The 25,902-nt window shown below is 41.9% G+C and overlaps 1 protein-coding gene across 1 annotated transcript in view; it reads right to left on the bottom strand.

Annotated features, from left to right (window-relative positions):
- Nucleotides 1-305: 305 nt before the first annotated feature.
- LOC308058926 (uncharacterized protein C11orf87 homolog) overlaps nt 306-25,902 on the bottom strand; it is a 39,272-nt gene continuing 13,675 nt past the window's right edge. Inside the window, exon 2 of the mRNA XM_080375522.1 lies at nt 306-25,902. This exon is cut by the window's right edge and continues 12,908 nt beyond it. The gene's annotated coding sequence lies outside the window, so the exon portion shown is untranslated.

The following is a 25,902-nucleotide window of genomic DNA, read 5'->3' as shown; positions in this document are numbered from 1 at the left end:
AACAGTCAAGCAGTGCTTAAGGGCTGTGAGCTGTCAAATCTGTCCCCACCATTACTGGTGTTTGCAAGCATCTAAAGGATTTGAACAAAGAGAAGCCAGAGAAATTGATTAGAGAAGGCATCTGAAGAGATGGGAGGATATTAAGCAAACAAGACTTTAGAAAGAAAATCAGAAAAAGATTCTTAATGATGACATTTTCCTGACTGAGGAATAATCTCCCAGAGGAATGTCTGTAATCTCTCTTGTTCCAAGGATTTGAAAGTGAACTTGAACAAAGTATAGGCAATCTCATATACGGACATAATTGGTCTTTTACACTCTATTTCTATTATTCTGTATTATTATTTCCATTATCCCATACTCCACAATTATGGCCTATAGCCAGACAGACATCAACCTAGCAAAAGAGAAAGAATCCAGATGCAAGAATAAACAATCAGCTCTTTCCCTAATGTTTTTTCTCCTCTACAGTATATTTATTTTTAATAGTTTAGTGACAGAAGCCTGGCGGCTCGAGTTCTTCATCTTCCACAAGTTAAGAATTGTGCATTCAATTAGAAGATGAGAAGCTCCCAAGACAACGTCAGGAACATGCTTTGCTTCAGTTTTAACCAGGCTGTTCCCAGGCAGCATGTCCTTCTGCTCATGGTGGGGCACAGCAGACAGCAGGTCCGGGCCCTGCCCTCCAAATCCTTAACACCTGACTGCATTTGGATTAGCATGTACCTGGGATCCTATCAGGAGCACAACCATGGATCACACTGTGAAAATACTCAAGCTTGAAGTAGGGGAGGATCTGAGATGGCTTCTTGCTCATGAAAATCCTGCAGCCTCTGTGGTCCAGAAGATCCACTACCCTAAACTGCCAGAGATATAAATGTACCGCTCCTGGCCATAGCATCTCCTGCTTCTCTGCCTCTGAGATGAACAGGGAGGTGTGTGGTGCTGCTCTCAGCACCTGCAGTCTGCCCAGAGGTGTGCGAGTGGCTGCAGTGCCTGGCAGGGGGCTGCTGGACCCCCTTGACAAGACCTCAGCAGGGATCCACCCTGGGAGAGCCCCACTGCTGGGATTTCCTGGGGTGTCCAGGCAGGGCGTGGTGAGAAGGGGCTCTGCGGGGGGTGCATAGCGGAGGTCCAGGGTCTGGCCCAGAGAGAGGGGAGGCAGGATGGAGAAATGGTCCTGGACTACCTGTGGGAGGCTTCGAGAAGGTAGGGGCCAACCAGGGCTGGGGGGAGGCTGCACAAAGGTCTCCTGTAGCAGAGGTTATGGCTGCCCTAGTGACACTGCCCTACCACTGTCTCTGGTAGCACAGGGACTTGATCTACCCCTGCATCCAGACAGGGGACAGCAGAGCAAAAAAAGCTGTACAGCTGACATTACGTCTTGTCCGAAGAGCCCAGCATCCCATGACAGTACTTGAAGGGGAAGTTAAGTTTCTCCATTTCTGCCTCAGACAGGCAAGCTGCTTGCAAGGGAGAACGATTTGCATGGTTTGTCCCTACCTTAAAAAAGAGCAAAGCAGCTCCTTCCCTCCTCCTTCCTCTCATCAGCATTCAGTACCTCCCTTTACCCACTCCTCCTGCATCAAAACCTGCAGGTGCCTAGGAACTGCACTGGGCACCAAAGCCAGCACCAGGACTTGCTGTCTTGCCCTCCTGGATGCCTACCACGAATTGGCTTTAACCATAATAACCTAGAGCTGCTGTTTCCAGGAGGTCTAACAGCATAAGAATATGAGTATAGTTGTATTGAGTGAGACCAACATGTTTAGCCTAGTAGCTTGTCTTGGATGTAACTGCCAATAAGCATATATAAAGGTATTTTCCCAGAATTTCCCTGTGTGTACAGTGGTCTTTCCAGAGGGCTATTTTCTCAGACAGAGAGGACTTTGTATATTTAACAAGCTTCAATAGGCTTTTCTACCTAGAATTTGTCTAAGCCCTTTCTGATCACATGTAAACCCATACCCAAATTCTCACCCCACACCCAATGCCAAGGAGTTCAACAGAAAATCAATACATCTCCTTTTACACCCAGTCAGTTTGATCAACCTATGATAGATATCTCAAATGTGTAATTTCTAGATGTCATCTCTGACTATCTGTATGCAAGCTGTATGTAGGTTTTGGGAAGGTTTTTGTACATCTTTTAGGAAATGAACTGAAGCTATCCGATCAGTTCACTTTAACCAGATCACAAAGTCATTGGTATATGTTAGTCATTTGTAATCCCTATTTGCCTAGGTACTAAGGGTCATAGCTAGCCCCATGACTTAGGTATGGAAGACTCTGTATCCTATCATACATCCTGAAAGCTATCCATGGCTTCCTGATGGTGTGTACAACAAATAAGAGAAAACTCCAGATGGAAATAAAAAGAATACATTTAACTTCTCTATGTGTTCAAAAAGCTCACTTAGTTTGGTATCCCTGTCTGGCTGCTCATATGCTTATAGTGAAGCAACGCACAAAATTTTTCAGATATTTGCATTTTCACCTACCTGTGGTTTAGTGGGAATAAAAGGAAACCTTTATTACTACTGCACAGTAAAGGTGAGCCCGTTATGTAGTGCTAAAAGCAGCAAAGTACTCAGGGAAGCTTTGGTGATGTTCTTTGACATGATCACTCAGATTTACAGGTGTACCTGCCCACCTCCACACTGGAGAATCTTTTGACTCCTCCTTGGAACACAGAAGTAATTTCTATGGTCATATCTGTGCTGTACCTCAGCAAAAGCACAGTGGGGCCACGCAAACCATCCCCTGTACCTTTGCATCTACCCAGTACAGGCCCAGGTAGTACACACCACCTCTTGACACTTTTCTGGCTCATGCCATGACTGCCACAGTCTACTTGCCATAAAGATGGCTGCAGAACCTTATGCCTCATTTTTTTCCCTGGACTCTGACTCATCATACTGCCTCCTGTGTCTAACGTGAAGGGACCACCTGATAGACATCCTTATGCTCAGGAAGTGGGCTAAGCAGATCAGAAGTGGAGGACAGAGACCAGACATGCCTCTGCTCTTCCTCTACTCCTGTCCCATACTCTGCACCAAAGGAAACGAGGGTTTCCTCCTTACCTGGCTGCTTCATCCAGCCTACTCTGAGAGTAGACCCAGAAGTAGCTTTGGCGTTGTGTAATCCCCCTCCTATTCGTTATTAGCTTTCAGTCAGAAACACCAATATCCACTGCCAGCACCACAAATACACCCCTTCACATGCAGCACAATCAGCAGCACCTATGAGCTTTCAGGGGAGCAACACACACTCCACCATAACCTGCCCATTTGGACCCCTGAAGAGCCTACACTTGTCCTTCTACACAAGTGAGGCAGATTTGCCTTTCTGTGCTGTGGCTACGTATTTACCCAACACTTTACATACACAAACAGTCAGCCCACAAGCACAGATGGTGCATGATTCACTCCGGGGCTCCGATCACTGACTGCTGCTAGCTTTGGATTGGGCCCACGGCACGGGGAAATTACTGCAGGCAGTTTTATAATTCAGTAATGATTTTGCAGCCAAAGGCTCCAGCTGCCCTTCCTTGAGTGGCAGCTTGGAACGAGAAGATTGGCACAGACTGGTAGGACTACAAATTTCTCCTTACCTCTGGTAACACCAAGACTGGAGGCAAATATGATGTGAAGGGCTACACACTGGATCAGCAACGCAGACTGCGGTAGCCCTCCCTCAGCCTTCCTGGTGCCTGTGGTCCTGCTGGCACTTGGTACATCCTGCTGGATGCAGGGCCAGTCTGGCAGAAGCAGCCAGGTCACAGCATCACAGCATCTGGATCGCTGGCCCTTCTGCATCTGGAAATGCTCAATGCAATTAATTCCTGGAGAGATGCAGCTTCATGATTTACCTGTACTACAGGTTCAGATTTGTACCTTGGTGTGTGGATGCTTTTCACTGTTATTATTAACAACTCCTGGGAGAAGGTTGCTTTCTTTAAGCACCTATAAAATACCGGAAATTGTGAGTCAGCCCTTCACATGGGATGCCCAGACTGTCATAGATAAGTTTTCATGAGTATGCTGTCATGGCCATCTAGTGACATGTATTTAAATGTGCCTGTGGGTAGGATGTTGTCCTGCCATTGACTTTTGAGAACTCTAGGCAACATATCTGGTGGACATAAATACTTCTCTTTTGGTGACACATGGCCCCATGGCTTTCTAAGGACTTTGTAAGCACAGCATTTGGCTTAGTTCTGCACCCTGTCACCCAAAGGCAATCAGATAGCACTTCAGATGGAAGGAGAACCTTTGCCACTCCAAGGGTAAATATGTCATTCAACTGTGTGCTGCCTAGTCAGTAAAAACCTCTCTGTGTACCAAGGCAGAGCATTGATTTAGGGATGACCAGGCATTTCCCTTCACACAGGTTGGCATAGTCCTTCAGTCTTCTTTATTTGTTCATGAAACCAAAATAATTACATGCATAAACAAAACAACCCGGACTGCAGTGGATGTCACTGACCTAAGAGCAACCAGCATACGGAGAGGACTGGGGGACACATTCTGCTAGATTAGTGTGCCAGCTTGGTGGAGTGAAAAAACTTCCCTGATATTTTTTTTTGTTTGTAAATAATTACAAATATTTTGCACAGATGGTGTTTACATGGCTGCCTAAAACAGAGTATTACCATAGTTTCAAATTTAAAAACAATTGTGACAAATACCAGCAATTTCAAGATAGCTATCTAGATACTAAATCAGAGCCAAACTCTATGAAGTATTATTTCAAACAAATTTGTATGGGACTTTTTTTCAATAGAATTTTAATGTACTTAGTGGCTTACAAGACCACTTCTTTTTTTTTTTTTACTTGTACTTGCATAAGCTTAAAGTTATTTACTACCACAGTCAGTGGTTCTTATTCCATGGACACCAGTGGAATCAGTTGTGCCCACACTGTTATATAAATAGTTAAACTACACAATCCACAGTACTATTTAGCCTTTAGTTAAAATTTCTACAACCTGAATGATACTTGTTATTTCTAAACTGTGAGCAGAAGGAGAAATATTTACAGAACAAATTTTCTTAAATGTTGATTTATAGACTGTAGGAATACTGATTCCATTCTAACATAAGCTTTTTCTATGTGTATTGCCATTAAGAAAAACCAAATATTTTTTCATTTCATTTGACTGACTTAACACGTACCAAAAATAATGAATACACAGTTATGTCTACACACACAAAATAAACAGTCCATGCGGAATAGCTATGTGATGTGAACCTTGTTGCTTAATAAAGGAAACATTTGCTTAACTTTTTAAAAATCTTAAGAAAACAAAAAATTGTTTTACTCTATAAAAAGTCCATGTAATAAAAATCATTGAAGTGCAAGACAACAGATTTATTCCAATGTAGTTTCAGGTTTTGAAGTAACGAATAAAAACGTAAATTTCAGATGTAGATTAATGAAGTTTAAAAAGATATGTTCACAGTCAGTGCTTGTTAAACAATCAAAGCACAGACTATTTGTGGCAAAGCAACTGCTGATTTTCAGCTCATTACAGGACAGGAGCAGAACTGGGCTTTGTATTTGTCCCTGGCAACCCCCTGGTGTTTTAAGCAGGTAGCCTTGGCATAGATCAGAGATGGCTGGGTTGGAAGTGACTTCAGGAGGTAATACAGGTCATCCTCCAGTCCCAAGCAAATAAATGCTAACTATAGATTACAATAGACATGGATTTTCAAGAATTTGACTCAAAAAAGATGAGCAATAGTGGCTGATGAAGGAGAACACTCCACTGAAAGCCAAGTCTCTGTAGCACCCTGGCATGAATCAAGCACTTCTAGATTGTCCAAGAGGAAATATACCTTCTTGTAAAGACTAGCATCCAGCTCAATGACCTTATTCCTGCTCTGGCCAGCCACAAGAAGTTGAGAGACACACCACATCAGTTGTCCCCTCTCAGAGGTGTGTTGTTGTCCCTGATTAGCAGCTGGACATTGTTCACAAAGCAGCTGCTGCTGGGGTCGTATCACTTGCAGCCAAACCATCAAGCGTTCCATCCCCGACAGCTAGCTCTAAGGCCATGGGAAGAGGTGTCCACTAAAGGGAAATAACAGAAGACTATTGCAGGCATTTGTGTAAAGCACATGCAACCCTCACCATTTAGGTGTCCATTTTTGGGGACCTCATTTTTTTTTGTTTCCTTCATTGAAGTCTTCTCAAAAACTGCATAGGTAACTACATCTTGTATGCAGTGCGCTACATGTAATACGGGTATTTTCTGTGCAGAAAATGACCCAACAGTCAGAGACTGAAAGAAGCTGAGCTCCTTCTGGGCCCCGCACTACTACTCTGCATCCCAGAAACTTTGCCAACTGAAACCAAAAGCTAGTGAACAACACTGGCCAGGAAGGAGAAAGGATTTTCTTCAAGCCACTGCACCCCTTCCCTGTTACACCTGGCCCTGTTGCTGGTTAAGGACAACGCTCCAGGGACAACCTTCACTTGCACTCGGCTACTTTGCAAAATGAACTGGACTATTTAAATTCAACTAGCTGTGGCTATCCAGAGCTCAGTAAAGTGCAAGTAACATAAAACCTCAGAGAAACATGCAATTATCATCCAGAATTGAACAGTGACCTCTAGACACAGATATAAGAAAGGAGCAATTGAGACGTTTATTCACTTTAAGAAAATGGTCTGAAGACAGCAGCTGTTCATCTAAAGACATTAAGACGAGAAAAGAGGTTAAATAGAGAACTTGAATGTTTGAATATCAATTGAGCAATTTGCATGTAGTCACCCATGAAGTCACAGGTGCTGCTAGGTCAGTCTGGTGGGAAGCCCAGCATTTGAAAAGGTCATTAAATTTTGTCTGGGGAGGGACAAGGCTTTCTGACTCAAGAGGTCCTGTGCACCTCTCCTTCATGAGGCTTGATTATGTTTTCTATCATATTTATTCTCCAGCTGCTGTGTATCTTTTCTTTAGACACAATGTACTTCAGGATGGAGACACTGAGTGCCAGAAAGCTTCTTCAGAAAGATACATCATCCATTTGATGCTTATGCGAATTGCTACTCCCAGGCACCTTTTCCAGATCTGAAAAAGAAGTGAACTGATCCCCACACAATACTAAGCATTCACAGTCCCATGTGGTAATGAAGGAATAACAAAGAACAGCTTCTGTTTTAAAATAGAAATTCATAGCTTTGTAGGGTCAGTGGTATTTTATGGGACTTTCTATGCCTGGAATATTTTAATGACAGTTACAGTATTGCCATATTTATTCCCTACCATTTCCAAGTTTATTATCAATAACCTCACCTTTTCATGCCAGCAGCATTTGCCATGTACATGAAAAAAAAGAGTGCAGGGGCAGCTGGGACTCTTGATATGTATTTAGAGGCTGAGCACGGGTCTGTTGTAGCTATGTGACTGGAGTTGTCCAGCTTAATAAAGTAAAGGTATCTCTGATATGCAACCATGATCTAATCCACATTTCTGGATGGCAGTGTAAACATACTGCAGTCGTTGTCCTGATCATTTATGTTAAGAAAAGAAAAAGAAAAAAAAAAGACTTTGAGAGCAAAGGCAGAATGAACACATGGAACAATTACTTTTTTGATACACAGGCTTGATTCTCACTGAATTAACTTCACCACAAGCTTTTCTATAATGCTAGATATATAAAGAGGCCTTAATGATAGCAAAAATATTTCAATTTCTGTTGAATTACTATGATTTCTTGAGCTCATTTGGCAAACGGGGGCAGGGGGGCAGGGGGGAAGCAGGGAGAAGCACCTTTGTAAAAACTTCTGCAGTTTTATTAGGGGTTGAGAAGCACAATCTGGAAGGCTTCCCCCAACCCTGTCTCCCTGCCTCTTCAGGAAGGCTCTGTGTCAATCCCTACCATTTTCAGCATGGGTACCCTGGTACCATGTTTTTAAGAAGTAAGGATACCAAGATGATCCCTGGTACCATGTTTTTAAGAAGTAAGGATAGCAAGATGATTTTATGGAAGAGAGGGGAAAAAACATCCATGATGCTGTGAATTCAGAGACATGCTTCATCTTAGATTCAAGTATATGGCTAATCCCAGTGAGGTCTCTGGAAGTCACTATATACAGGTAGCTGCGATACAATGATCATAGTGATCCTGCATTTAACAGGTTCTCTAACAGCAATGCACAAGCTAAAATTTTTGGTGAGTCAAAGCCTTGGGATTTCAGGCCAACATTCGAGCAGTACCGGAGGTAATGCTTAGCATTAATCATGCATGTTATTCATCTTTATCAATTAAATCCTTAAAGCTGAGCTTAAAATCAAGTTCAGGCTTTGAAACAGATCTAATATTAATGGAGAAGTGAGGTAAAGAAAAGAAAATGTATCTATTGATATAACTCTCCTGGTCATGTAAAAAAAATAGAATAAAAAGCTTGGAATCTTCTTGCTGTTTCTCGCTGTTCAGGCTGTCCCAAAATGCAGTTGCCTCAAGGGTGGATTAACCTGACATATTTTCCCAGCAGTATCACATGACAGTTGCTAGCAGGGAAAGCAAAAATCTTAAAAGGAAATGCAAAATATTTGAGACCAGACTTAGAGAAGGGGTTGACTTGCTCAGACTGCTGATTCCAGCCGTTCTAGAGCTGCTGACTGCAAACTCCCCAGTTAGCCACAGTCCCTTGTGTTGTTACAGACTCTCCTGCTGAGATCAGCAACTGTTATTTATCTTTGCTGAGTTAACTTGTACATTTAAAAGGGCATAGATCAGGTGTGGTTAACTAATGAAGTCAGGATTTGCCCTAACTTAGCAGATAATAATTACATCAACATGGTTTCACAAAAAAGATCTACTACTTCTCATGGAAAATTGGCATTTAAGATGGCTTATTTGTTACAGCTTAACATAGCATCAGCTGCCCATACAGCATAGCATTTTGGATTGCATCATTCCTGCACAGCAAATGTAGCCTGAGGCTGCCATAACTACCAGGCATGACCAGCTATTCACTGCCTTGGATCCAGCACTTCAGTGGACAATGTAGGGTATGTTCTGCTGGCATGAAAATGACACCATTACTTTCACTGCAATTAAGGTTGAGTTGGCTGTCCTCTAAGAAAACCCTGCTTTAGCATTCATGGTAATTTAGAATCACATCAGGCTACCGCGGTCTTTGTCAGCCTAGTTGTGTGTTTCATAGGTCATTTTCCTAAAGTGAAATGGCTTAAAATTGAAAAGAAAAAATTCCAAAGTTGCCAAAATTAGTTGTATGTATTGGGATGTAGCCCTGACATCAAGAGTTATTGATAGGAGTGTCACTGGTGGAAATTAGGTTTTTCCATGTCTCTGCTCTGAGATTGTACCAGACAACGCTATCAGCAGGCCACCCGCTGCTGAAAGTGGGATTAATTCTTACTATAGAAAGGGCTTTAGAGAGCCTTTATTTAAATTCCCCTCACTGAAATTAAAGCCCATTGTTCCTTATTCTGTCTATAGAGAGAACATAAAAACCAACACACTGCCTTCTCCTCTACAACTGTATTTTCCACACTTGAAGACTGCTGTCATATCATCTTCTTGCCCTTTCTTCTCTGGAATAAAGAACCACAATTTCTTCATCTGTATGGCTACATCATTCAGAAGCCTTTTGCAATTTCTCCATGTCTTTCTCAAAATACAGAGCCCCAAACTAAACACTATACCCATTCTGAATAGTATTATTTCCAATCAACTGGTTTCGTGTCTCAATCTGATGCTTGAGGGTTTTTTTGGTCATAGTCTAAAAATACTAATTCATGCTTATCTTATAAACCATGGCAAACCCTCCAGTCCCTTTCTGTAGAAATTGTACTTAACCTGTGTTTTCCCCATTCAGTTTTTATGGAGCAGATTAGTCCTTTCTGAATACAGAACCCCCATCTATTTTAACGACTTTTCTCCATTTTACCCATATAATCCTCAATTCCATTCCCAATCTCCGTGCACTTTCACATTCTCACATATCTTTGTCAACTGAGAATTTAATAAGCACATTCTCCACTTCATCTTCCTGTTACCATCTTAGAACCCAGGACCAGCACCCTCAGAGTCTCCAAAGATATTGCTTCCACCCTGACAGTAAACCATTGGTAGCTACAGTCTGAGTGCAGTTTGCTGTAGCTCAGCCCTCACTGTAACTGTTCTCATTTCTATAAACTGAGGGAAAGGCTGCTGAGGAAGGGTTCATGAAATAAACTTCTCATTTTTGTGAATCTCCATGGCCATACTATCTTCTTTTAAGAGGGTAACACTCCAGGCAATCCAAAACAACAGAGCCTACTGAAGAGTTGTATATTCACAGTTTATTGCACTATTCTGGCCATTTCTTTGTTGGTTTTAGCCATATTGACTCCCACATTAACAGACTGCCTTAAGCACAAGGCCTTCTGTTCCGTAAATGCACATAAGACCTACAGGACAGAGCTGTGACAAAGCAGCTGACAAACACATTGCTGACATACTCATTTTTCCAAACAATTAAATCAGTTGCAAGTATCAACTCAACAGTGAGCCTTGACATTGCCCCACCTGAGCAACACTCCCAGAACATTTAAATATATATAGTTGAAATTATAACCTCAGCAATGTTTGACTTGGTATTGTACCCAGAAAAAAGACAATCTCTGTGACAGAAAGTGTATAACCTAAATGACAGATAGTAGACAGGATGTACTGAGAAATGCCAAATGAGAATAAGGAGATGTTTTTCTCCTCACATTGTTGTCAAAATCACCCCACACCCCCGTTTGCCACCTTCTAAGATAACTGCCACAAACACAGGTTGCTGCCCTAAATCCAAGTGTCACCTAGGTGTCCAGGTGTCTACTGTCCATAAATCTAGTTTTGGCTGTGTATGACTGAAATACTAGAAACGGGCTTTGTGGAGCAAACCTGCACCAACATGGGTCATTCCCTGGCAGGGGATCTGGAGGACAAGTTCAAGGAAACCAAAATGATCTTTAGGCTGAGCATGGCTTCCAGCCTCTGCTGAGCAGAAAAGTCCTTGACCATTTCCCGAGATGGGCTTCTCACCAAACCAACACGATCATTTTTATTACTAACAGTTTAGTGCATTAAAGAAAAATCATCAACTTGTTTTGGTCAAGACCTGACAAATTACCCTTAGTCTGCTGGAGTCATTTTCCATCATTGCTTCCTCAAGAAATTAGTGTCATCTGCTTTGCCACACTGATTGTGGCACTCCAACTGGACCGCAAGCTTGTTTATGCTATGTACATTTAAAATAAACTTGGCAGGTGGCACAGTGGGTTGTTCCTGAGTTGTGTCATACTGCTGGTAGGTAAATGACTGCCTAAGAAACTGATCCAACGCAAACATGGCATCACAGCAACTGTGCCTTCAGTAGGCCCAAATTTTTTACTAGTATTACAAAACGCCTATGTGGGAAAATGGCATCTTTCCTGTTTCAAAAACCAAACCGACCCAAAACACTTTTATCAAATGTTTTTAAATTTGTCATTAACAGTCTCAGACTCTGCTGCATTAGGGCAGATGTTGATTTTCCATGCCAGGTGGCCATAAATGCTAGCCAGAATTAAGAAATGTAATGCAGGAACTTTGTTAGGCCCCGGTTCATCACTTTGCTAGCCATTTAATACCAGACACATTTCAACAGAGTTCTAAACAATCTGCCAGGAGTTAGTGATAGGCAATATTAATACTCCAAAGTGAAAACCATGACTTGTGAAATTAATCAGTAATTCATTCAAGTGCTGACAGAGCAGGAGGAAACCATCAAAATTTTTAATACTAAACCTAAATTTCAAAGACATCCCATTACCATAATGCAAGCACCTATTTTCCAGGTCTCCCTGGCTTACTACAGTTCCACCAGCTGATGACAAGGAGACAAGTTGGCATGGCTGGTAACAGCTACGCTGGGTATTCCTACCAATGCCTGTGCTGTGCCCTGGGCATACTCCCAAGGACGTGAGCCAGGCCAGAAGGGCAGCACAGCCTCGTTACAGCTCAAAATCAGAGACAGTGTCCTGGCATGGCACAGCTGAGCTGCCACCATGCAGCTTTTGCATGAGATGCTCCGGGACATCATGACACGGCCCCACAGGCCTGTGTTGCACAGCTGCTCTACTCAGTTTTTTACCAATTGATTATCTTCTAACAGCTCAGTCCTAGGATTTGGTGTGTGACCTTGAGATACTCTTTTTTTTTTCTGACAGTAACTGGTTCATCTGAATCAGTCTCGTAACAAGTCTTATTCTCATTTTCAAAAGATCTTGTGTTATGAAGACCTTACTCTATGTACTTATGGACTGTGGCAACACAGAGAAGTCCTAAATGGGATGTAAATCTAGAGCTTTACTTAGTAAACAAGAACTTTGCCCACAGCACAGAACCAGTATGAAATGGCCTGGTCTTTTTTTCTTCTGGAACTGTTTCAAGTCAGTCTCCACAGTAGCTGACACAGTGATGGGGGATGACCCTTCTTCACTCAGTACATCAATTTAAAGTTACCTTTTCTGTTGCTTTGTTATTTTCCCCTTAGCTGTTTGTCTTTTCCAGCCCTTTAGTTCACTCATGTGAAAATACTGGGGCAGTCATTCCAAAAGAGAAATTGAAAGCTGTAATCAAAATGAGTGGGGTGCAATTTATCTATCACATAGATTGTCATCAGTGGTTTTGTGGAAAGAATACATAAAAAAAGAGCTTGTACGGATACACACAGGATTACCAACTTGAAAACGATTATTGAGTTTTAACCTCACAGCTAGCGATTTGAAAGATGCAAGAATGTGCACAATTTGGATTTCCATTCTCCTTCAAAGAAAAAAAAGTTACATTCATTTTGTTTCCAACATACTCCTTGTCCTGAACATGAAGAGCAAGCCTGAAAATATAAAAACGTTCAGTTAGCTTGCTTTTGAAGGTTTGATGTTAGAAAAACCTTGCTGACAGGAGTTTTTCCTCTCCAAGCATTTTAGATGAGTGTCAATTGCAATGCTAGAAAACAGTGCTTGGAAAGCTTTATAAGCTATATAAAAGACTGGCTGCTAGTGCTGCAGAATGAGGCTTTTTTAGCTTTCTGAAGGATCACACATGCTGGTGTTTGACCTTCCTGAAACAAATTACTACCTAAGTCCTTTGATGCCACCTTTTTGGATAAAAGATAGCTCAGCTGTGTTTGATGACACCTTTTTGGATAAAAGATAGCTCAGCTGAGTATAGAGGTCCTTGGAGTCAACAGAGATGGCTGATTGGCTTTTCCATATGCACCTAATTTGCAGTTTTCTCCCTTCTTCCCATCTAAAAAATGCAACTGAGTGACCCACAAACAAAACTGTGGCTCACACATAGACACACAAGCACATATACACACAAATACATATCTAGATATGTCACAGATGTATGTGTTTAGTCAGGAGTTGCTGAATCAGTAGCTCTGTGGAGGTGAGGTTGCTGCAGCCCCATGCCCCCACGTCCATCCAGCAGCAAGGCTGGGTGTGTATTCCCATAAGCACACACACATGTATACAACACATATGTACATATATCTGGCCAGCCACATAGAACAGAGACACACTCAGCAGCAACAGCCTTATGCTCTTTCCCTCTCTGCATGCTCAGGGTGGACGTCTGTTAGTAGGAAAATGTATAAATATGTATGCTGTGGGTCCCTCCAGCAGCTGGACTCAGGCACACAGTCTGCCCAGTAGTTGCCCCTGGATCCCAGTGTCCCCAGTTCCTGGCACCTGGATATAGGAGCCTCTGAGTCTGCAGCCCCACTCTAGCTGCTGGACAGACCTCCTTGCACATGCACACAGCGTGGATCCGTCCTGTAATGGGGTTGTTGGGACTCCCTCCTCTGCCACTGTGCCCAATGACACTCTAACATAGTGCATATCTATAGGTTTATCTGGTCTTCTTATAGGCTGCTACCTTCAGTCAGATCACGTGCAGTACAGGAAGAGGGTCATGATCTTTTTAGTATCGGGTGAGATGAGTAAAATCTGTAGCAAGGGAAGTCAGCACTCTCTGATTCTGCTCCCCCCCTTCAGGAACTTACCTAAATCAAATCCCTGATTTTAAAAGTTTTCAAGTAATTCTGTGATAGCAAATAAACCTCAGCAATGGTAAGCTTACCTTCACTTACCTTCATAATGTACTTACCTTCTTTTTTAAAATAAACTTTTAATGTTAATTAACAATGTGACCTTGGCTAGGTTGCTTTATGTCTCTGTGTTTCTCTTCTCCCTTTTGTACAATTAAGACAATAAAACAATGCATCCACATGGGTATTGTGAAGCTTAATTAACTGGTGTGTGCAGGACTCTCTGAGGTTCTGCAAAGGAGAGCACTGTAAACATGGAAAATTAATGTTAGGATGAATATTACACAATAACCTGACACAGCATCTGTAAGTGAACAATTTGGAAAAAAAAACTTGCCTCCAACCAGATTTTCCAGTGCTCTAAAATAAGTTTTGCAGCAGTGCCTTCAGATTCAGTGGTCAGTGGTCAGAAGCATAAAACAGGGAGCAGCTTGCAGACCCAGGTTAATTGCTCAATTCAATAGAATAATTTATGGTTGTACTCAATGATCTTACGGGTCTTTTCCAACCAAAATGATTCTATGACTTGCAGAACACAGGTTTCACCCAGTTAAATAACTACGTCACGTATTTCCCACTTATATCCATCCAAATCTTCATAGTCTTCTCAGCACTGCTATTAGGATAGCAGGTACAAACTGTCCCTAAAATCTGATCCAAATGGAGCATCAAGCAGCCTGGGAATTTTCTGAACCCAGTTTCTTTTACAAATCTGGTCAAGGTTCAACTGATCATCTAGGTATGCTTGCCAGATTTCTATTTCAGGAGTATCCATAACGCAGCTTCTGTCAATGCATTTTGTTTTGAGGTCCTAGTCTCGTGCAAAGCTTGGGTGAAGCTCAGAAAGTACAGATATTATCAAAAAAATTAAAAGCAGTATCTACACCTTCCAAAGAAAGAAGAGACTGTAGGATGCCACAGCAGCAGAAATGGATTGTATGAAATTTCCATAACTTAAAACAAGTTTGTTTTCTAGTCTATACAATATTTTAAATGACTTTACCATAAGCATCCATAAGCATTTCAGTTGCATAGCTGAAAAACTTTCTGACTTTGTTAAAAAATCATAACAACCAAGCCATGAAGTTCTGCTATTCAATGTAAGACGCAGCAGATGCCAGGTTTCCTAGTGATGCCACGGTCCTTAGAAGCCAGGTGATGCACAGTTAATTTTTAGACAGTTACCAGGCAACAGTTGGGACTAACAGAAGGCCACGAAGAACTCCTTAATTTCCTTTCCTGAATCTGAGCTGCTGGATTCATATTTCAGCTATTCTTCCACAGAGGTTTTAGCCATGTAAAAGGGATCATATTGGTTATATTGGTTATTGGTATATTGGTTAGATTAGACAAATGTTTTCTTCAGCAGGTCTAAGTATTCAATAAATCCATTCCTTTCTAAATACAATATAAAATTAGTCTTTCAATTTTTCATATGCTTAGATCTAAGAAATTCTACCTGCAAGAAAGAAGCTGAACAAAAATCCCACAGCCATGCTGTGGGATTGCAAAAAAATATGAGCCTGTGATTTTGCTTTTTGTTTAGATTTTCTTTTATCTGCCATTTCTGTTTTGACATGTTTCCCAATCTCCTGTTACCAACCGTTCTAATCATTGCCATTAAATTATGAATGATGGTTTAATGAACAATGGAACATTCAGTAATGCTACAGTATTTCTGTTTCTCCCCATTGCTTTCACCCGCAAACTGACTGATCTTGATATGCTCACAGAAGCGAGGAAATGGCATGTTTACCTGCAATAGGAGGGATCTCGACTTGAAGATCAAGATAGGCTTTCCTTTATTGTTGTTCTATGGTAATGTTGGTTTGTCATACTGTCTTTTACATGCTAATAATCACTTTACCTTCACACTCCAAGTCACCCAAAGTCTGAGCTCAACATGCAGGAAGAATAAATTAAATAGGAACAAATGGAGGTTTCCTCTCATTTTTAGCATTTCATATAAAAATAAATGCTATTTCATGTAATCTAATCACGCTCATACTTTTAGTCTATAAACACCATCACAATACCTCCCTCACAGCTGCAGCTCCTCACCAGGTGAGATTTCTATATCTACCAATGTGATATCATCTCTAAGAGAAACTGAATTAAATCATTGCCACAAAAAATGTGAACCCAGTGTTTCAGATATAAGACATGAAAATCCATATAGTTTTTTTCCCCTGTGAGGAAAACAGAAGATAGGGACAAGGAAGGGCTCTAATTTCCCTACTTTACATACTGTGTATTACCGCACTGTAATGTGTCATTGTCTGCAGGCCATTAGGAACCTGAGTTTATTTTTTCTTTTATTTATGACTTACTGCACTAGCTTCTACACAGAAGTTATGCTGTTCAATTACAGATCCATTGTGCTCAGCACTCCAGGAATACACAAAAAACAGATTGTAAACTTGGGGGGGCAAGTCACTGCAAGTACATTTAAAAGCCTGCACCTATCTCCCTGAGGTTTTTTTGAATATTTCTGGCATTAGTATCATTGTAAAGTATGACCTGCCACACAATGAGTGGGTTGCTTGAAAAGCTTAAGTGTTATAATAAGCAGGAATTCAATGCTTTGCTAGGTGTCTTATTCAAAGCTAAGCTGAGATGGTATTTCTTACTCGATTTCTGTAGCACCTGGTATTTCACAAACATTGATCAACTATGCCTGACCTTTCCCTTATATAGGGAAGTGTTAGTAACCCCATGATGTGTGTGACAAAACTAAAATAGGAAGTAGTTGAGGACAATATTTTCACATATGGAAGTTAACATCCATATTGTGTCCATGAAGCCAGCTCTGTTTCCTTCAAGATCCAGCTCTGGCTTCATAACTCAGTTGAGCTGACCTAAGTCTGGACTGTTATCTAAAGGGATAGTTCTGCCCTCTGACAGCAACCATGTTCCCTCCCTTGTGCCAGCACAAGGTGTTGTGTGGATGCACAGCGGGTCAGATCAGGGAACTGATCTAGCTGAAAACCCAGAAAAAAACAACTGAGCAGGTGGCTCAGTCACATCAAATGGACAACAAAACTGCACCCTCAGCATCAACACCTCTGCATTGCACTTTGGAAGAGCTGCACTTGAGGCAGCTGGGGGAGTAATGAATAAAAGGGGTCTTGGCCATGCTGTGCCTGCTCAGCACAGGCTGGTTGAGCAAACGCCTTACTGTGCACAGAGGGCTTGAGCTGTTGTCCCCTGCCAGAGCATCCCAGAGCTCACCTGCAGCCCACCCCGGATCGTGCCCTTGTGCACAGCCAGCAGGGGCACAGGCTCGCGCTTGACTGACAGCGGCAGTAAGGGGGGCACCAGCAGCAGGCTGAAGTAGGGGAGAGGTTTGGGGGTTAGTAGCACTCTGTCTTGTATGGAATGGTAATGACCTCCTTCTGCCTGCTTTGCTCTCCCTCCTGCCTCCCCACCCCCCAAAACACATAAAATAAAAAAAAAGTGGAAAAAGTGGGATGGTCCCATTCTCTCACTACTCCTGCTTTGGTCCATCAGTGCTGCTGTGCTGCTCTCTGTCACCCATTCTCAAATATCCATGTTTCCCATCACTCCCCACCTTCCTTTCTGTTGTGCAAGTAACCCAGATTTTCTTCTTTGCCACAAATGCCCCTAAGGTTTCCCTGTCCTCACCCCTTCTTCCTGAGACCCCACAGCCTCCTGTGCCTGGGGTTATCCAGTATTTTCCAGCTTCAGCCCATATCAGCCAAACTCAGTCAGAACATACCAGAGCGCACCCCAAATCCTCCTATCCCTCTTGACTTGAACATGCTCAAAGCACTTGCCAATATTTTGATTCTAACTCTAAATGGTCAGTCAAGAAAGTGGGTCCTTCAGCTCACCCTTGTAAGTCCCAAAGAAAGTGGATAGCTAGAAAAAAACCTTTGTGAAAATATTGCTTTGTCCTACTAAAGCAGATTTCAACTAATTGGAAACACTATGCTGGGGTTTTTTTTAAATACTTTGACCAAAATGTTCCCCTTTGGCTATGTTTATCATTGAATCACAGCCATTTCATGAAACAAAGACACCACTGGGTCTGGTTTGCAGCCAATATGCTGAAGGCTTCAGGAACAGTTTTATCATTACTTAAAGCAATTGACAATGTTGAATATTTTAAGAAAACAAAAGGGAAAACATGTAGGATCCTTTCAGTAGATGAGTGCTCCAACCAGTTCACAAATTTTTTATGGCCAAGTGGATCTGAACTGGTTGGTTGTTTCCTTTGTCTTACACCACTAAGAAAGGACAAAATCTTGAGGGGGGGGAAAAAGGTGTCATGAGTGTTCAATATTTTTCTTTTACTTGCAAAGAATGCCAATGAATATGTTTCATATCTACCAGTCATTTACACTCTGTTGTGATAAGCATCCACTACTTTTTGGAAGTGGTCACTTCTCTCTTCACTGTGCAGAGATGCAAAGTACCCTTCTTATGACAGAGCCCAAAGTCATCTCACCTAAATTGCAGCATATACTTAAACTGTCTCCAATCTGAGGCTGAATTGTCCTTCTGATGGTTATCTCCTTCCACTGACTACAGACAAAACTGAGGTCAAAAGCAATCCAAACAGATATCTCACTGCAGCACTTCCTTAGGGAGGAGGCACCCACGTCTACAGGTACTCTCTTTAGGCATCATGCTTGTTTTCATGTGCTTGTGTTAGATAAGCTAGACTTTGCAATTTGATGGTAAAAAGGAAGTCTGCGTCAGGGGAAGTATAAGAACCTGAGGAGACTGGAAAACTATTTCTGGTGGAAAAATTAATTTTAAAATGTACTTGACGTTTAGCCATCTGCAAAAGCTTTGGCAGGTAGTTAGCATCACCTACACACCGGTACAGAGAGCCCAGGATGTTATTCTTTTATTCCCAATGCTAGCACTGATCATTTGTGTGACTTCAGACAGATGACTTTCCAGTTCCGTGTCCTGTCTCTCTGCCCACATTTAACTCTTCTCTCTGCTTAGATTATGAACTTTCTGCTACATGGTCTGTGTATTTATACAACAACCAGATGTGACAAGATGAATCCATGCCCTGAGGACCAGGGCTCATCAGAAGAACTGTACTTTCCCAAGGTTCTTCCCGTAGAGGATGTAGGCAGAGAGGGCTGACTGGGAAAGTTCTTGGTAGTAACAAAGTGAGAGTCAGAGGGAACTCAGGATTGAAAGCTCTCCATGGCCTGAAGGTGACTTGGAGGAAAAGCAAGCTTCAGGTGAAGGTACTATAAAGGATTAGGGGCTTTTATTGCACAGCATCTCATATAGTCCCAATGGAAACTACGCAGCATGATCAGCAACCCACTGATTACAGAGAAAAAGTCAAGCAATGTGTAGCTTATGCAGAGTGGCTGTACAATTCTTCAGACTCAGTTAATACTTTTAGAGCCTACCATGGGATATATTAAGAAGACACACATGCACTCTCTGTGTGTTGTGTACAGACAGAGGCATCACACCTGATCAGAGAAATTCCATTTACATTAAGAGTCTTTATACCTTTGGCTTATCCTCTAAAGCAGGGGTCCTCAAACTACGGCCCCCCAGGGTCCTCAATCCGGCCCCCGGTATTTACAGACACACACACACCCCCACACACACGCCGGGGGTTGGGGAGAGAAACCAAGCAGCTGCAGATGACTGCCTGCCACGTCATCCGTGCACAGGCCCCCTGTTTAAAAAGTTTGAAGACCCCTGCTCTAAAGGAACACAAATTCAATTTGCAGTCCCCTGAAATCTGCACAGTCTTAGTGTGACCTCAGGTTTCCCTCCCAAATGGGAGTCCCCATCTCTTATTGTCTACAAGGTTGAGGTGATGCCACCAGTTTTCCTTGCCCTCCAAAGCTATGCAAAATCTACACTTTTTTTCAGGTGGTCCAGACTTCATGAAATAAGTTACAATTTTTAACCACCACACCAGGCTGGCAGGAATCTGCACTGACCCCAAAACTACAATAGGAAAATCTTATGACTGTGCTGACCAGCTCTGACAAGAACCTGTAACACTTCACCTCACAAATTGGTTTCAGTTCCTCGGGGACATTCCTGTCAAAGCTGAGTGCCGCTTGCAAATAAGGGCTGTTGCACTGTCCTTGAAAAAGGCATATAAAGATACACTTCCAAATTTTATGAAACCCTGCAGTTTACTCATGTTAATTATAGAAGAATTTATACATTATATTAGAATGACCAAGTGTGATGATATGTGATCAGTGATTAATGAACTGCTCACCGATGAAAGACAGGTCCCCTATTCTGGTACAGCAGGAGAAGGGGGAGCAGGCTTGATGAGCTGATGTTATTTCTTCCTGGCCTATTTTCTGTTATCCCTTAGTTATACTCTTCTATCACATATGGAAAATCCATGCATACAGAACAGATCTATGAACACTTGCCCTCATTACAGTTGTCCTTTTAAAACAGATTTTTTTTAATGCCTGAAACTAGTTCCTTTGTTTACCATTCAGATTTTAAATTTGGCAGTTACAGTGAAATAATCTGAAATCTTGTCTTCATAAATATGCTCATTTTATGACCATCCAGGACAGTATCTGCATTAACATTGTACTGAAATGCAGCGATTCAAGTTCTTGTCCTTTAGCAGTAGTTTTCCTGTAAAAATGATCTAAAAATCACCTTGAATGTGTTTCCTCCATTAGCAGCCCACAATTCATAAAATAAGATACCAAAAAGTCTTTGAATTTTAAACTGTCAGTTTAATTTAATAGAAAAGCATGATATTTCTTATTAATATTCTATATGCCTAACTGCTCTAATAAGCAATCTGAAGCACTGCATGGGCAGTTAGGAAGAAAAAGCCTCAGTACATCAGATCCTTTGAAATGAGCAGATTATTTTGGCATGCTCAAATTTTACATGATGCACTTAAGAGCTCATTTGTAAGAAGCTTTCCACACAGTGTTCGGTGAAACAGAAAAATTGTCATCAAAATTAGAGTAAAATAGTAGTATTTAGCATTACATAAGAAACTATTTTTATTGCATGAGCTTCTGGTCTTAATTACAGTGTGTGAGAACAAGCTTGTTGGCCATTTACTCATCCCACCTCCATCTCTTCCCATCCCTATCTCCACTGTGACTACCTTCACCTCTCTCCCTCTCCCTTCAGGGACACGATTTAATGGTGGGAGAGCTGCCACATGACTGAAGCTTGCCGGAGGACTCCAACATGCAATGCAGACGCATCTCAAGGAATGAAGCTGAAGTTCTATCTGTGAAAAGAGCAGGGTGTTCTCTGAAACTGGAATTACACTGTTTTTCTTGTATTTGTCACAGTCAGAAGTTTCTGTGAATGACCAAGTGAAGAAGCAAGGAACAATGGAAACAGTAAGAATAACAGAAACACCAACTTCCTCTCCAGAAGTAACCAAGATTTTTACAGAATTAACACATACTAAAACAACCACACAGACTTTACACCTCCCTCAAGGAGCTATTCTGCCCATCTAAGATCCACACAGTGTCCTGTCTGCTACCCTGGAGGGACAGAGTCAGTCTTTGGCCAGTGACCTGCCTGCCTTCAAGTGCTGAAATATTACATGAGTATTAGATTGGCCAAAGAAAAACCTGAAACTCCAGCCCCAACAATCCATGAGCCTGGTTTGGGAGGGAAGCAGCAGAAGACAGACATGATCCTCATCTATCTCTTTTCAAGGCACTCCACCATCTTTCTCCTTCTCTTGAGGTAGGCACTGTACTTTCTCATTGTGACTGCCTGGTCTGCCTTCGTAAGGCTGGGCAGATGGCAAAGATGGAAGAGTCTGCCCAAATCATGCCTTTTTGATTGGAGTGAATGAAACATTTCCCTCATGGTGCAGTGGTGTGGGATTAAATGGTGTGGGTTTCCCCTAGCATCTCCCATAGGGCATGCACTGAACCATCCTAGTTGAGATAGAGTTATCTGGCAAGACTTATTTCATATGCCCAGTAGGTTGAGGCATCCTTCTTACCTGTTCATTTGCACTCTTTACACATAGATCTCACATCACAGGCATTCAGCTGGCAAAGGAGACAACCAGGTCCATATTCTGGAATTTGAAGATCCTGAATTCATATTTCTGGATCAGGGTAAAAAAGAAGAATATGGGCCTGGTTTGTTGAGTCCCATCCCCTGCAACCCCAGATAACCACACAGTGATTATCCAGGTCAAAAGGGTATGCTAAATTCAGCCATAGAGTACTCCCTACCACCTTAAATCAACCTTAAGCTGCAGTTACACAGGAGAGCAAGTAGATCACCAATGACCTAGAATAACAGGGGAAAAAAAAAAAAAAAGATTTAAAAGTGGTTAAAAAAACCTGCCAGCCAGGCTTTAACAGCTATGCAGAGTAGGGCAAAGACAACCCTGACAATCTGATAGTCTCACCTAGAGAAAAATTCCTTTCTAACCACAGTTTAGTAATCAGTTTATTCATGAGTGCAGGACACAACACACCTAAAGTATGCCACAGGAATTCGGCTCCCCTTGGTCTTAAATCCTGTTTGTAGCTATGATCAATGTAAAATGCAATAGAGAGACAAAAACACAAAACAAAAAAAATCATCGAAGGAGAAAGTTGGTGGTCCAGTATAGAGTGCAGATAAGCATTAGAAGCCCTAACGTGGTTTAAACAGCAGTAATGTATCACAAACACAAAGCCCATCAAGCCAGTTTCACATCCCCCAGATGACTCCAGAACCACTACAAAAGAAGAAAACCTCCAGCAACGTCTCCCAAACATGACAGCTCCCCTCATTTTTTACTTCATGTCTGCCTTACAGGAGCTATACTAATACCTGTCATCACCTAATGTTTCCAACAGGCATTTCATAAGGGACACCAATACTTCACTTCCATACAGGAAGATAAAATCCCCTGTGTTCTACCTGTCCAACATAATCCACTATCTCTCAGAAGAAGCAGCAGTAAAAAGAGCTCAGAACTTCTATTCAATCAATAAAATACTCTGCTTGAATTTCCATTCCAGGTCAGAATATATTAAATCAATCCATGCAAAATAAGGAATAATCAGTAAAAAAAAAAAAAAAAAAAGCTGAGAAAACCCCATCCCAGCATACTCTTAAGCATGATAGTTATTTTTCCAGATGGAGGTTTAAAATCACAATAGACTGAGGAAGAATTTGAGCTTAGCTCTCCAAAGTCTGAGGATTCTCTTCCAACATCACCCCAACATCTGAGGAAAAGCCCATGCCTATGGGTCCCAGGTGCCAAGCACAGGCAGTCATCAGCCTCTTAAGTGCCTGAGGATTCCTAGTTAGGCTGAATACTTGATTTTACGTGGCTTTAAACCCTTCTTAGTATTTACAGCTAGATAGCTTGGGAAGTCTCATCCAGCCCAACAGCTTTTACAGCACCCATTCTTAGGCATCTCACCATTCTTCCAGATGACCAGTGCTAAAACACGAGGCTGAATATAACAAGCCGCAGAGCTCAAGGGCTCAGTGGTGCTAGCCCTCCGCAGCTGATTCAAAATCAGGTCAATAGTGGGTGCAGGTGGCTTGTTGGTAGGAGCCTCAGAGATAAATGAGAAACCTGTAAACCCAAACTGGCTTTAGCAGAAGATCTGAACTTTTTCTTCACCCACACAAATGGGTGTCCTTGTACAATACCAGATGTACTGGCAGCTGGTTTCCACACAGCAGCTACAAGCTGCAGAAGCCAAGTGGACTGACTGGAGACTTCAGTCTCCTGAGCTGTAAATGTATCACCTGCCTCCAATTCCTACTAAAATGTGCAGTGTTTTTTAAGTTAATTAAGTGATTTAAAGACCAATGTAGCCATTTCTCTGTGCCTTGGTGGGCAACACACCGCATGCTTCTGCATCTAAGTACAGATAGTTTTGCCACTGCTGGCAACTCTGCAGCAGAACGGACAGTTTGCAAGCTCCGTCATCTATGAGCAGTGACAGAAATTGAGGTCACTCTCATTACAGAAAAGAGCCTTGAAAAGGGCACATCACTGTGCCATGGACAATGACATTTACAAATGTTTTGCTGTTTTCAGTGAGCAAAGAATATCACCTGTAATGGTAATACTGTAGTGGAAATACAATGTTGCTGGGAAAGCAAAATCCAGGACAATACAACCTCATCGATGAGTTTCATGCTCAATAAATCCACTGGAAATTAAACTCAGCTGACAACATTTCAATGAGTGTTCTAATTCCCTTATAATCAAGCACATTAACAACCTACCATATTAATTTTCAATGGTTTCAGCTTCTCACCCTACCATATTGGAACAATTCAACACATCTGGGACTGAATTAATGTCACAAACAATTCCATACACTTGGAATGATCTTCTCATTTTGCATTACATAGAAGACAGTCCTTGGAGCAAACAGTATTAAAATAGCCCCCTGCTTGTATAAGTCACCTTTGGAACTGAAATGAGCTGTTACTAATTAGTGGCATATCCTCTGTGTTTATACAGCACCGTTTGTGTGCCTGGTACACGTGAACAAAGTCACTACCCCAAGGAGCTTATAGTTTAAATTATACAGATAGCTAACCGCATCAGTATAAACTTGTTATAGATTTGAATCTGAAAAGGAGGCACAGCAAGACAAAACCGTGGGGAGTGAATACATCTGTTTTGGAAGGGAATCTGAGCTAGGATATAAGGTTACACAAGGATATAAGCCACTCTTTTGTAAGTGTAGCTATAATATAGAATTGGGTGGGGGTGGAAAGGGTTTTCACTAGAAAAAAATGTGAGGGAAATGTTTAAAGCTAGATCCAATAAAAGACCTGTACACTGCAACTTTTGGGTCTTGCATCCTACGGTATTAACTGGGCTACATCCAACAGAGGATTTACGTGGCTAAAGCAGGCAAAGGTCCCAAAGGCATATCTAAATTCCCACACCTAGTTTCTGCTTAACTCTGAATGTGCATTAAGAATGAAGCTGACGTGTTGTGTTTCCCAAGTACCCAGCTCTTGCTGCTCCTTCTGCCCACAGCCATGAGACACTACCAGTGGCTCAGAGAGATCATCAGGAAAAGAAAAGCCTGGAAGAAGTTTCCCACCCATTTTTCTTTTGTTCTTCATTTCATAGCTTCCTTTCAACTCAACAGCACACCCCCACTGCACAAAGGCTTTGAGTCTTTTAGTAATTTCTTCCTTTCATCCAACATGTACAGAGCTTTAGCTCTTTGAATCTGACCTGCATCACTCAGGAGTTAGGAAGCAATTTCTGCATCTGTCCATGAGGTTAAAAGATGCAGCAAAAGTCTCGAGATGCTTAATGACTCTCTTCAGACAACAGAATTTAGTGCCCATGAATCTATATGTTCTAACAAGTCCACTTTTATAGGACAGGTGACCATTTTCTTCCAGTATGATGCTGGGTAATACCTTTTTCTCTCTGTACAACAAGCTTCATGCAAAGAAAGAACACAGGCTCCTCGGGCCCAGACAACCACGACAACAACTTGGCATAAAAACTTCAACCCTAGCTGCATACATATACATCCCACTGCTCTGCTCTGGGAGATTCCCATGAGCGCACAGAGAGTGCTGCTAGAGGACTTTCTAGAGGGCTGCTATCTTGTTCCTACCCAGTAAACTATAAAGTTTGGTCTTTGATCTACAGAAAGGTTGTTAGTGAACCCCACAATATTTTCAGCTTATGACCAACCTTAATTATAGTTGATAATGCTGAATTAATCCAGTGATATTGTCTTTCCCAAAATTATCTTCTTTACACATTTTTTAACTTTTCAATTCACCTCTTGAAATGAAGCGTGTAGGAGAGGGAACTGG

This window comes from Falco punctatus (genome assembly GCF_963210335.1).
Source record: "Falco punctatus genome assembly, chromosome: 2".
In the NCBI taxonomy this organism is placed as follows: Eukaryota; Metazoa; Chordata; class Aves; order Falconiformes; family Falconidae; genus Falco; species Falco punctatus.
Note: the sequence above shows the minus strand (reverse complement) of the source record. Positions and strands in the feature narration are given on the sequence as shown.